The sequence below is a fragment of the Diachasmimorpha longicaudata genome, chromosome 1 (genome assembly GCF_034640455.1).
Source record: "Diachasmimorpha longicaudata isolate KC_UGA_2023 chromosome 1, iyDiaLong2, whole genome shotgun sequence".
In the NCBI taxonomy this organism is placed as follows: Eukaryota; Metazoa; Arthropoda; class Insecta; order Hymenoptera; family Braconidae; genus Diachasmimorpha; species Diachasmimorpha longicaudata.
This window is the reverse complement of record NC_087225.1, coordinates 2,552,291-2,567,118: the sequence shown is the minus strand read 5'-3', so window position 1 is coordinate 2,567,118 and position 14,828 is coordinate 2,552,291.

The window sequence follows — 14,828 nt, the reverse complement described above, 5'->3', positions numbered from 1 at the left end:
AAATTCGTAATGAACGCCCCCGGTCAGGCCAAAAGGTCAGCAGCGACACCTCGGGTCACTAGGCCCACGAGCTGACCCCGGAAGCCCAAAAACTCGCCCCAGTCTACCGTGGACAGCCATCGAGTGCAGTAACGCGTATAATCTTTAAGCACCTCTCCTAATTTCATCCCAGTACATCACCGAAGTGAATCCCCAAGTACATCTCCATCAGAGATATAAGGAGGATTTCCTTATCAAGTTACCCAACCGTGTTAAACAATTGTGTATCGAACATTTAAAGAACTGACCCAGTACATCATCAATTTGATTATAAATAATTGTGTAAACCTTCGGCTTTGGTGGCATGTGGCCCCATTAAACTTATCTTTCTAAATTATCTTTCTAAATTAAGTCTACAGTTAGTGGGTTCTCAGGCTCACTACTAACAATGAGTACCCACAGTGAAATTTCCAATGGTGCAGTTCCGGCTCAGGAAACTCCTAGAACCTCTTACGTTAACATGGCTAAGACGTCAGCAAAGATCGTTTTCGAACAGGCTATTATTATGGATTATTTTTCCTATCCAAATTTCAGCCAATAGAATTGCACCATTTGTTGATATTTTGTATAGCCAACACGGTATTTCAGCGGCAATTCTTGAAAATTTGACTGGAAATTTTTCATGTTGCCTATATAAAAAAAAACAAATGATGAAGTAACCCTCAATTGTATCTGACAGATTGGATGGCAATTCGTTGAAAATTATGTTTCATGGTGCAACTCTATCGGCCAAGATTTGGATGGAAAAAATAGTCCCCCGCATACCACTCGAACTTCGAAATTATCTGATATTTCCCCCAAGGTTCCCTACAAATAAATAAGCTTGTCAAGTTTTCCAGAAAAATCACTCGCGCTTCGCGCTCGTGATTTTTAAACTGAAAAACTTGACACGTTCATTTGTTTGCAACGAACCTATCGGGAAATATCCGATAATTTCGGAGCTCTTGTGGTATTATATGTGATTATTTTTCCCACCCAAATTTCAGCCAATAGAATTGCACCATTTGTTGATATTTTGTATAGCCTACCTCGAATATCAGCGATAATTTTTTGAATATTTTGGTAAACAAACGACACTTAACCAAATAAACCTCTTTTCATGTCATGGCACAATTCTCTTGGCCGAAATTTGGATAGGAAAAATAATCCCCTGAATACCACTCGAGCTTCAAAATTATAGAATATTTCCCTCTAGGTTCCCTGCATACAAATGAAGTCGTCAAGTTTTTCAGGAAAAATCACTCGTGCTTCGCACTCGTGATTTTTTAGCCTGAAAAACTTGACTCCTTCATTTGTTTGCAACGAATCTATCGGGAAATATTCGATAATTTTGAAGCACTTGTGGTATTATATGTGATAAAACTGCCCCTGGCAGTCACGAGGACTACATCATGGCCCTTACGAAAGTTGTTCCCATTACGAATATGTCCTCTACGGATGAAATGATCAGGGGAAGAATTATTGTAAGGCTGGACAGTCAAGTGACTGTTGATGCATTGATAGACTCTAAGAAATTTATTGTGGTATCAGGCCAAAGAATGTATATTCGTCCCTACGTCACGAGGAATAGGCGAGTTCTCTTTAGCCACGTGTTTCCTCAGGTTGAAAATAGTTTTCTTGAAGGAGAGTTGAACAGAAAAGGGATTAATATTCCAGGCCCGATTACAATGTGTAGGGCCGGATTTAAAAATAAAAGTATCGCTCATTTATTGAGTCAAAGGAGACAAACCTATATCGCGCCGGAAGATATAAGCAAGCTGCCGAAACGTCTTGAAACTACCATACAAGGTAAAACCATTGTTATTATGATCAGTGCTGGGTGTTTTGAATGTCAGGTAGAGGGGCATATCGCCAAGAATTGTCCGATGAGGATCAATCGAGCTAAGACCAACACAAGTACAGCTCCTCGCCTCATTGACACCGATTTTCCCGAGCTAACTGGTAAGAACACAATAAATACCTCCCCCTCAGAACAAGCAGTAACGACACGGTCTACCTTTCCACAACTAGATTCCCCTCCCCCCGTCACCAATACGGGCAAGTCTACTCATGCAAACTTCGATTCCCCACCTTTTCTAATTCCTCACATTACGTTAATAGATATAGATCCCGGAGAACTCCCCACTTCTGATCCCAAAGGCGGGACTATCCCACTCGATGAAACTGACAAACAGGACACAGAGCTACACTCAGACACAGAATCCTTTAGATCTACACATCGCCAGGATTCGGAGGAGAAACGAGCTGTTCACCAAAAGGAAAGACTCAGAGCTTCTCAATCCCCGTCAGCCTCACGTGAGTCGCTCAACTCCAGCAGCATGAACGACGCTTGGGAACACATTGAGTGCAGGATCCTCGATGATACAATAAGGTACCCATTGAACGCTGTGCAATTCCGGGACTTCTGTATATCCACGATCAACGTCAACATTGTCATCACGAATGCCTCCAAATACACTGGAGATTACAAAGGAATAGCAGTTATGGTTCAAGTTTTTAGAAACCAGCTTCCCACCAAGACTATGCGAAATCGTGCCCTGAAAATCATTAAAAAACTCCATGATCACCAGCCTACACGCTCCGATAACAATGAATCCATGCGAGCGTCTCATGGCGATGCTCACATGTAGCTTTAAAAAAGGCCACACCACTGCATCTCATCGATCTTAAAACTCCAACATCCCAATGAATCTTCAGGACCAAACAATTACATCAGATAGCCGCCCCCACCGAGTCATCCGAAGCAAGCTGAGGATACTATACTGGAATTGCCGAAGCTTTGACCACCGACGCCTAGAACTTCAAACACTGGTAAAGAATATTGACGTACTGGTATGTGCAGAAACTCGAATTAAACCGGAAGACACCAATGAACGCCGAATCTCGGAATTTTTTATTATTAGAAAGGATAGGGAATACAATACCGGGGGTGGTCTCCTAGTTGCTATCAGAAAGTCTATCAATTATGAAGTAATTAACCCTCCGAATATTTCAAGTAGACTAATCGAATCAATCGGATTTGGTTTACAAACACCATACCAGCTTTTAATCTCTACGCGTTTGACAAACCCCCTCAAACTTCTCTTTCTGCATCTGACTGGAACGAAATTTGTTGTTTGGCTAAATCCCCTAGACAATCTGTAATTATGGGAGATTTTAATGCCCATCACCCAGCATGGAATTGCAGAGAGCGGAAGCAGAGAGGTGAGAATTTTCACAATTCCATAATTTCTCATGACCTTATTCTGCACAACTCGGATACCATCACCCGAATAGACGAAACTAGCGAATCGAACATAGATCTTGTGCTTTCCTCTACATCTCTAGCCAGTAATGTCAAAGTGTCCATTGAAAACGAGATCTTTGGGTCTGATCATTTCCCAGTATATATTCTAGTCGCAATTGAAAAGCAAATTTACATAAAAAAGTCTTTCAAGTTGTCATCAGTTAGAACCGACTCTATCAACAGACTCTCGACAATTCCTTCTCCCATACATACGTCACAGATTCATCAATCATATCTCAGAAACCATAACGTCTAACACCCCTCGTAGAGCTCAGGTTCCCCCGTCTCGACATCGCAACCCCGTCCATTGGTGGCATGTGGAGTGCCAGAGAGTTCGTAAACATGGCATTGCCACGTATGTTGAATTGAGGTCCAGAAAATCACACGAGGACTTCGTTGCGCATCGGACGGCGGTCCTCGATGCCTCCAGGCTTTTCAAAAAAAAGAAAAAAGAATGTTTCGTTACATTCCCAGAGACCATTGATATTAGGAAAAATGCAACTTATGTCTGGAACACTTGCAGAATTTTTGAAAATAGCTGGGTTAACGTTAATCCAATAAATAAAAGGATTAACGCAAGTGTAGATGATTTGGTTGAGACTACCCTAAAGTCTCTAAGCCCTACTTGGGTCCCCCCCGACCGTTCCTCTTTTCCCCATTGCGACCCGAATCCGCCGATAGAAACGCAGTTCACTTACGGAGAATTCAACAGTGCACTCAACTCCCGAAACAATAAGTCCGCCCCCGGAAGGGATGGACTTCATTATGCAACATTGAAAAAACTACCGCATAAATACAAACTATTATTGCTAGATTTGTTTAATGAGATGTTTACATCCTCCAGCTTTCCAGCAGATTGGCTTAAGCAATTTTTACATTTTATCCCAAAACCTTCGGGAAATGGAGTTAGACTCATTGCGCTATCTTCTTGCCTATGTAAATTATTGGAGACGCTGGTCAAGAATTGACTGCAATGGTGGGCGGAATTTGTGAATGTTCTCCCCAGTTCAAAAAATGGTTTTCGCAAAGGCAGATCCTGCCATGACAACCTGGCCAATTTTCTACTCCATGCCGACTCTAATCTGAATAAAACCAAGAAAGGTTGGGAGCATTTTTAGACGTGAAATCAGCGTTTGATGAAGTCAATCCACAAATACTCGTTGACAAATTCGCTGCAATTGGTGTTCCGGTCCCCATCGTCAAAGTTGTAAAAATTTTAACTTATAAACGGCAGATCACATCCCAGTATAACAATAGCCCCCGATATATTTATAACGGATTCCCCTAAGGAGAAGTTCTCTCTCCCCTCCTCTACAGCATTTAAGTATCCTAAATCGTTGACAATTTTCCGAACAATGTCACCATATCGCAATTTGCGGATGATATAGCGCTATACACAAGTGACCCATCAGTGTCAATGATGAAGAACACTTTGGAAGAAGCTGTTATGCCCCAAAATGCCATAACATTTCAGTTTCGTAATCCGGAGAATACGAGGAGACGAAAGTCGCACGTATTATTCGAAATGCAAAACATATGAACAAAGGACAATAAAAGGTAATGTATATATGTGGTGTAACGGGTTATTCTGTTTCGGCCGGTCGACGGTGGGATTTGATCGTTCAGACGAGAAGTCACCTTAGCGAGGCGAGAGTTTGTCGGGTTGGTGTCGTTCATTTATTTATGTTGGTTTTTGGTATTGTTATTTTTATGAGGCATATCATCACCGTTCACCATTTGGAGGAGGACGGATGGACGGAAGGATCGTCAGGAGGCTGCGGATCAGATAGGATATACTAGACATTGGATGCAGTTTGAACGAGCATCGAAGTTGCCGCGCAACCGGGACGTAGCAGCCGTCAGGGTGATGGCGCTAGCTGACGGGGGGGAGATTTTGAGACTCTACCACGGTGGTGGGGAGTCTTGAGAAGCACCAGGATCAACTCAGCTGTTATACAAACCCTTGGACTGACTTTAGACGTCCAGGAGGTTATTGACAATTCCATTAAAATCATTTGTTATTTTATGGAATTGGAATTGTGGCCGTCATAAGGACCTTTGAGCGTCATTGAAATTTATTGGGCGATGCATTGGACTCAGTTGTCAATCAAGTCAAGATGTCTGACTTGATTGAACCAATGGACTCGTCGATTTGGATGTCGATGCGGATATCGACGAATGGGAGGCCAGATCCGATTTGGGAGGGATCAGGATCGACGAGAGCACGACACGGTGGACAGCGGAAAATTTGTTGTGTGGAAGAATTTTGGGTTTGATCGTGGCGAAAGTTGGAGAAGAAAATTGTGGCTCCGGACCTTCGAGACTCCCTTCCTAATCCTAGATTTGCGGGACCTGACGGAGCCGATGAGCTGGGAAATTGTCGTTAGCCTATAATCATAATAATACTAAATTTGGCCGAGTCCTGATTGTTGAGAGAATTGGCATCAGGCGTTGTAACGCCATTACATTGTTCGAATTTCGCTTCATTGGGGCTTCTCCCTTGTTCGGTGGAGAGATAAAATAATTTAACGCCGTTCAGAGAATCGTGATAGTTTGAAGTAGATTTTGTCAATTGTTCAATGAAGATCAGCGACTCTAACCGAATGGGGGCTCTTGTCTCGCAGATTGGTTTTAATTAAGGTTAATTGTTAAACCGTCATATGAATTCACGTGTAATTTTTGTTTGTTTATTGGGTGGAAACGTCGAGGGTCGAACGGGTGGTCCTCTCTCGGATTGTGCGTCAAGACCTCTAAGGGGAAAGGAAATTTGCCGGACTCGGGAATCATTCGGTGGAATAAATTGTTTTCCATTATAACGGAAAGTGAAAGCGTAGCGTTTATCGACGTTCGAGTTCAGACGTAATTTGTCTGCGTTGATGTCGGACCCTTGCGAAGGTCACGGCTTAGTATTGTCTCTCGAGATGATTTCACTTTTCGTCCGAAAATTTTAGCATTTATCTCTCATCCTTGAGATTGCATTCAGCATTATGTAATTTAAGATTCCCGAGTTCCTACTGTAACATTTGTTTCTTTTGAGTAATTTCGGAAGTTGGTATTTATTGTCTTTTGACGTCGCTAGAGCGACCCTGACTTTGCGATTGTGTAGATTCTGACGTTATTATAATTTTCTGTTATCAGACAAATTCTTTGACTTGAATTACAATTTTTATTGATGAACACTTCTGTTAACGGATGACTCATTACAGTGGGGATTTTATTTTGTGTGTCGAGTCTGCTACTTTGTGGGGTGAATTAATTATTTATTATCGAGAAGTCTTTACTATAGAACACTGGGAGAAAGGGGTTATTATTAAGGGATTAGTAAGTAAAGGAAGTTTTCCCCGATATAACGCATTCTTTATTTAAAAACTTCAACCCGGTCATTTCATTCGAATAAAAGGACAGTACTCTGGACCCAGCCGCCTCCGCGGTGGTCATACTGAGCTACTCGGTACTATTCCGACTCTTGGTTAGTTTGGTTAGTCTGTGGACGAGTTGTTTTTGTGCGTTTTTCAGAGAAAACGTACTGGCCCTCAACTCCGTGGGTTTGTTGGTCGCTGAGGGCTTCGTGTCGCTTCACTTTGCCGCGAGGGGTGAACGATACGTCACAGTGGATAAATCCACGTATATTCAACCTACGTAGATAACTGGGGCGCAGCGTCAGCGCTTCACGCCTCGCTCTGGCCTCCAGCGCGTCACCGTGCAATGTAATACGAATGCACGAGACAATAAATACTCGAGGACTCGTATTCTCTGGGCCAGTGATCCGAATACTTTTCATTAGGAGTTACCTCTTTTGTATTTATGCTCGCCTGATACCTTCTGTCTCAGAGAGAGTCTCTAATTGTTAATAAACTTTGGAAATAACGAATAAAAGTGATTAATTGATTGGAGATATTTGCTTCTATCCTTTATCCGCGTATGGCTATCCCGAAACACGAGCCCAACCGCTCGGGTCCATTACACAGCTATCAAGAAAATTGATTCTAATCTTCGTACGATTGGTCTCATACTGTCTCCATCAAAAACCCAATTGGTTCATTTCCACAGAAGGAAGAAACCACCGGTAAACACGAAAGTAAATATCAATGGTCATATAATTAGACGCTCGCCCGAGGCTAAGTTCCTGGGAGTGATAATCGATGAAAAACTCACGTTCAAAGCCCACCAATCAAGAATCCTGAAGGGATCCCTAAGCTCACTTAACATCATCAAATTCTACCGAGGTACCTGGTGGGGAGCTCATCCCGAAACCCTATTGATTCTTCACAAGGCATTTGTCAGATCAATAATTGACTATAGTTCTTTCATATCGTATCCAATACACAAACAGGATGCAATTAAACTCGAAAGACTCCAATATGCGGCTACTCGATTTGGCTTAGGGTATAGAATATCAACTCCGACCAATATCCTCCTGGCGGAAAGTAAACTCCCTCTTATCGAAAAACGATCCATGTTTTTATGTAAAAACTTTCTGATAAAAGCACTGTCCAATAATGACTCACAGATCTCGTACACTATCAATAGATTGTTAGAAAAGGATGTACTTGTTCCTCGAGTTAAAGGTCGTCTGATCAACCCTTGCATTCGTGAGATTCTACCCCTGTTACCACGATTAAGCAGAGACACTAACTTCAATATGTACCTAGTTGATTATGAGACGTTAGTAGCTACACCTACAAGGGGGAGCGACTCAGCAGAGTTGGATCTGAATCTCCAAGATAGGAGTCGCGATTCTGTTAAAATATACACGGATGGCTCCAAGAGATCAGATGGAAGCTCTTTTGGGGCCGCTTGCTTTTCCAGAGAACTAGGCATTCAGAACAAATTTAGTCTTGATTATCGAGCTTCCGTATTCACCGCAGAATGTTTTGCCATTTGTGAAGCTACTAAGATAGCTCTAAACTCACCGAACAGAGACTATCACATTGTCACAGACTCTCTCAGTGCCCTCACTTCCCTGTCGCGGCCAACACCGTGTTAGGGACAACAAATATATCCTCGAAACCAAAAAAAATTTCAAATTATTAAATCGGTTAAGCAACGACCAGTATATCCTGGATTTAAAATGGGTCCCCTCACACTCAGGAATTGAGGGCAATGAGGAGGCTGATCGATTAGCTGTAGAAGCCACAGAAAATCCTCCGAAAGAGGAATTAACCACCCCGTTCGCGGACTTCAGTGAGGATTCCAAAAAAAAATCGCTTGAATCGTCGCTAGAAGTCTGTTTGGCGCAGGGATCTGAAAATGTCGGGCCTGGTAAAGGTGTAGAATATTTCAGGGAATACTATCACAAAAGTCGTCAACCGTGGTTTCATAATAAGAACCTTCCTAGGAAAACCATAGTGTGGGTGAATAGAGCGAGATGCAATCATTACCACCTAGCTGCATCTCGCAAAAAAAAAACTTGGTTGCATCGGCAGAATGCGAATGTGGACACGCCAATGAAGATCTAGACCACGTACTCTGGGATTGCCCTAGATTTAATCTCCCGAGACAACAAATGTATCAATCCTTCCGACTCAATCAGATCATTCCTCCGTTCACCAGTAAAGACATTTTGAGACAATTAGATCCTAAGAGTATAGAAATCGTTACGAATTTCCTAAACGAAAGTAAGATTAACATTTAAGCATATAAAACACATGTACATAATTCCATCTCTGTACATACTACATATATATACAGGGTGTAGACCAGGTAGAGGCGAACAGTGAACAGGCATGTTTCGGGGGTGATTCTGAGCAGAAAAGGCCTTTTCCACTTTTCGCTCGGACGCACCCCTGCAGAGATATGGGAGTGAAAAGAACGGCCAATGGGGCGCGGCTCTCCGTCCGTGTGCCGCGGGTAAGCAGTGTGCGTGCCTCCCCTTCTCCTCGGGCGGACGTTCCATTCCGCTAGTGAGTGAGAGAGAGGGGGGGGGCGCTAGGGTGATTAAAAGCCGATTATTATTTACATTAGTATTATTTATTAAAAGACAAGATTCTGAAAACCGCGGGCATCCCCCTTGGCGTTCCAAAGCTAATTGTTTAAATGTTAATTATCTCATGATGCAATAGCCCTACAGTGTTTTGCCAAGAGACCTTGTTTGGAGAGAATACTGATTTTAGGGTGGATTGGGGAGGAGTGCAATGATGGGTAGTTTTGAACTGAATGAATTATAACACTGGGTAAATTATTCTGCCGATTTATTACTGCTCTGGACAACCACTTGGGTCAATTAAAGTAAAAACACCACGTTGGGTTGAGTTTCGTAATCGCGAATAAATTCCCGTGATTGTCTGTTAAATTTAACTATGCAAGGTGATGGTGATGTAGCTAATTGTCTGGAATAGGCGTCCACACTGACGGTGGTGTAGCTGGAGACACTCAGTAGTGGATCGGTAATTGTACAACGAACTATTAATTAAACGAAAACGAAACGTTATAGTCCGAATACAATGCTGAACTAACTGGCCGTTGGTTTTCCGGGTTTGCGGTAGGGCCTGACCGTTGACCCGACGATGCCCGAAATCTGACGGGTTTGATCGATTTGATCGACCGTCCTCATGGAGATTAGGCTTAGTTTCAAACAGACCTTTCTTGTTGTAAATTAAATTTACAATAAAAAAGATCTCTTGACAAAACACTGTAGGGCTATTGCATCATGAGATAATTAACATTTAAACAATTAGCTTTGGAACGCCAAGGGGGATGCCCGCGATTTTCAGAATTTTTCCACCACAAAACACGTTTTGCCAATTATCTTGTGAACAAATGGGTTTACAACATTTTGTCAAGACGATTTTTTTGCGAGAAATCCAATTTTACACATTAATTATCTTATGTAAAAATCGCGTAGATGTCTTAGTTTATTAATTAATCGCGGATTGTTGTTTAAATTTCAAAACCAATTATTAAATAAACAAATGGATTTACGGGATCCCACCAGGAGTCATTTGTTGTAGAAAATTTGATTCTCTGCACAAAATGTCTTGTGGTAAAAGGCCGTAAATCTCTTTGTTCACTTGATAATCAAGAAAACGCGTTTATTGATCCCGAGTCCGCGAAAATCGCGAGCCATTGCCTGGGAATTTCGACATCTATTTCGACAATTTTAAACATTAATTATCTAATCTAATCACCCCCCCTGCCCCTCCTGAAAGGATTGTCTTGAAATTGCCAATGAGCGAGAGAGAAATATTTTTCCCCCTCTGTCTTTCGCTAGCGGAATGGAACGTCCGTCCGTGGAGAAGGGAAAGCACGCCCACCGCTTACCCGCGGCACGCGGACGTAGAGCTGCGCAATGCTCGCGCCCCATTGGCCGTTCTTTTCACCCCCATATCTCGGTAGGGGTGCGTCCGAGCGAAAAGTGGAAAAGGACTTTTCAGTTCAAAATCACCCCCAAAACATGCCGATGCACCATCTACCTTAACATAAATTTGACCCTGTATATAAAATACATGTAATTTCACTTACATAATTACCCTTTCCAAATTTACGGTGATAGTTTCCTTATAATCACAATTTTTTTGAGAACACAAAAAGCACATTCACAATTTTAATGAATATTATCAAAAGTCGAAAGATTTGTTTAAAATTTACTGCAAAAGGAAAATAACGCAAACACCCATGGACTCATTGAGACTGACTAGCACATGCCCGTAAAGTACATGACACTCCGTAGTAAATGCAAAGACGCCACCTCTAAAAATATTTCTTCAGGTAAATTTTCTTCTACCTGCTTGGAACGGGTAGGTAGAAGAAAAAATTAAACGCATAGGGGAAATTCATGAAACAATGAAATCATTAGTTGAACTACAAAATCAATTTTGTCAAGGACAGCCAATTTAATTTTGAAAAGAAAATTTCAAATTATTATAGCTTTCTTGTAAATAATAAAAAAAAATAATCTCTAGAAATAACGGTTATAATATTCTGAGTAAATTGCAAACAAAAAATCATAAATATCTCGATTTTTCAGCAACTTATGATTTTTTAATGGACCTACTATCATCCCCTAGCTTCTAGCAACCCTACCTCGGTTAATTTTCATTTTAAGGGGAAAAGTATAGAAATCACTTTTATGCAATATTTGATGCTTTACAACTTCTCCGGTTGGAAACACAATTAAGTAGAAAACTAAACTAATAACAATAAACCTAAGGAAATGTTATACAATTAACATAAATAAGAAATTATATTGTAATATTTTGCCAGCGCACAATTTTACCGAAAATTATCACATGTGGCACCGCACGTGCCAAGAAAAAATGTTAAATCACCTAAAACAAACCGGACAAAGATTTTGCACTGACAAAATGCACCGGACGAAAATGCTTTCTGCTGATGTTACAACCGGATACAAATTCTATATAGAAACCCCCGAATTAAATAATAAACAGTTCATTCAAAATTCTACCACCGTGGTAAATTCATCATTTATTGCGGAGCAGAAGATTGCTCGCATTAAATCTCCTGATCCTAATTGATTGGAGCAGAAGACTGCTCAATCAAAGTCCTAGTGCAATAAAGGATTGGAGCAGAAGATTGCTCGATCACTCCTTTTCCCCAAACAATCCTACCTCTACATAGAGATTGGAGCAGAAGATTGCTCAATCTTAAGTGTTATCTCCAGACTACTCTTTCCTTCCCCCCTATCATTTCAATGCCGAAAAGGACCAAATGTACGGGTAGAAAATATCAGCTTCGAAAGTTGGCCGCGATTTATCAAAACCCGTAAGAATTGGATTTAGACACGTTGTTGGGAAGCAATAAGCCAGTGTCGACAGTGATTAGTAGGGACACCCTCAGCATCGCAGTCACCAGGGACTGCGAGGGAAACTTCAGACTGGTCCAACGTCGTGAAGCAGTATCCGGACCCCAACAGGAGACACCAGGAACTGCACCACATCCCCAGACGCAAGGATATTTTACCACTGATTACGTGGCCAACCAGCAGAAGACCCAAGTTCCTGTCAGCAAAGATGACGCTTCCTTTAAAATCACTCCCTCGACGAAAAATTTCCTGAGTGGGTTAAGAGAAAAAATTATCAGCCTAAAAAGCTAGGCGATAGAAGTGAAACTTCATGGATCTCGATGGGCACATGAAATGGCAATGCTCAACCTAGCCAGTAAGTTTTATGAGATAGAAATATTTCTCCGATAACCGAAGCCACTATTCATTATTCGGGAATTTTTAAGGGTGTTAGGTTAATGAAAAAAAAAGATGGTTAACGTTTTCGCCTCCATTTATAAAAAATCTATTCATTCACTTAGATACTTTCATCTTCAAGAAAAGATACGATTGGTTTGTGATATGAAAAATATCAAATGAAAACTCGTGATTGTAAATTATTTAAATATCTTGAGAAAATTGCATCTATTGTCGTGCCTGATCTGGTTGTTGAGTCTTTGGGATTATTATTCATTTTTAAATTAAATTTACTTTCTAAAAATTGTACAAGTGGTTGAGCTTCTTCCAAGGCAAAATTTACATTAAAATCACCACTTAAAATCATGGGCATAGTCTTCAAATCTTCAACTAATTCTGCTGCGCCAGAGGGAGTATATGCCAATAATGCTCTATGTATAAATTTTATGATATCGGTAATTCTTTGGTTCGATACTGCAGCCAAGCCTTAATTGTTCTCTTGTTGATGAGACCACTCAAATGACTGGACTTCTGAATTTTCTTTTTCTTAATGTGCACATTAATGCAATGATCATCATCAAGATGTCGTGGAAGATGTTTCACCACTGTATCCACTTCAACTGGAACGTTGATGATTTGACCATATTGGATTATATAGTTTCATTTTACTAAGAAATACTTCAAGGGCTTATGTATTCAAAAACGAATCGATGTAGAGAGTGCCGGAGAGTGAACATAAACATAAACAATGACTCCATGTCTCCATGGCGAGAAAGAAATAAGAGTTCCTTTGTATATAGGTGACGATACTCTTTTTGGTTCTATGACCGTCTTGTTAGTGTAGCTGCAGCAGCCCATAGAGTACAGACGTTTTTCTTCCTCGTGCTGATTTTAAAATAAAGGATAAAGTTATTGATGAATTCATTGCATTTCATATTAATTAAACTTCCCATTTCCATTAGACCATATATTCCATATTGTCCATGTCCATGCCGCAATCGCCGTATTCGCATGAATGGAATTCTCGGTGGTATCAGTCTTTCTGATACCAAATCGAGGGGTGGAAGATGGGCAGGTATTTATACATATGAGAAGCCATTATATACTGACAATATTGGGATAGAATTAGCGTTGAGTGTTCTTAGGCAGGTGTAGCAAATTTTCATTTGATCTCTATTCATTGTTGGTGCGATTGTGTCTAAAATCTCACTATGTTGATTGGCTGGAGCTCTCAAATCCTCTTGGAACCACAATCGATCACAGATAGAGCAAGAAAAACCGAAAGAATTATTCTTGAATTTTTTATCAAATTCTTTATGTATATTGTTAAATCGAGCGAAGTCTTTGTAAGGGAGGTTAGGGTTCATGGTTATGCTTCTCACGTCATCCTCTCTTGCTGATGGCCCTGGGATGTCTGCATAAACACGTGGAACAAACATACGGTGCAAAATTCTATTTGGAGCGTTTAACGTTGCGGAAGGCTCATTGCCATCGCCCAAATTATTGGTCTGTACGATTTCGTGTACCAATGAAGGGTTCGGAGGTGGTTGTAAATTGATAGCCCACTTCCTTGCTCGGTATTCCCGGACACGTTCAGCACTGGTTTTCGGGATTTTCTTCACTTTATTTACTTTATTATTGGAACGCAGTTGACCTCTGTATCCCTTACACAACTGAGCATTGGATTTAGGCATGATGTACAGCTCTGCTTAATATTTTTTAGACTATTTAATAACACTTCTCTAAATAACCTCGAACACTTAGAAACACTATATAACCTCAATAAACAACAAATGCTGCACGACTCTTGAAATATATGTATATCTTAATACAACAAACAGTCTACAACAATATTCGCTATACGTGTAGTGTAGGCGGAAATTACAGTTTGTAATCTCTCGGTGTACTTCCGCACTCAGCTCACGTCCTACGCATGCGCTTCGCTTGCGCCTGCGCATCAGTCCGATTCCTCCGCGCAGCAGTCCCATTCCTTTGCCTCGGCGCACGCGAATGCCTGCCAGTTAGTGAGCTATGCCGGTATGCGTGGTCTGCGCAGGCGTTCCGGAGCGCGTGGAGATTGGAGTCGCCATAGTGCGTACACGTACGTACATTGTAGGGGGGGGGGGGAGAGCACGGTAGGTAACTACCGTAGCACCGTACGGTAACTACCGTGCTCTCCCCCCCTTTTCATGACACTCATGGCTCATTTCGTTGGAGGCAATTCCCCCCTACGCATGCTACCCCGCTCTCGTCTTTTCCTACTCCGAATCTATCGCGTTTTTATTTCTCTCCCATGTCTCCTTCAGTCCGACTACCCCACCACGCGTGCTATCTCATCCCTTTTCCGATCGCTTTTTCGTTACATAC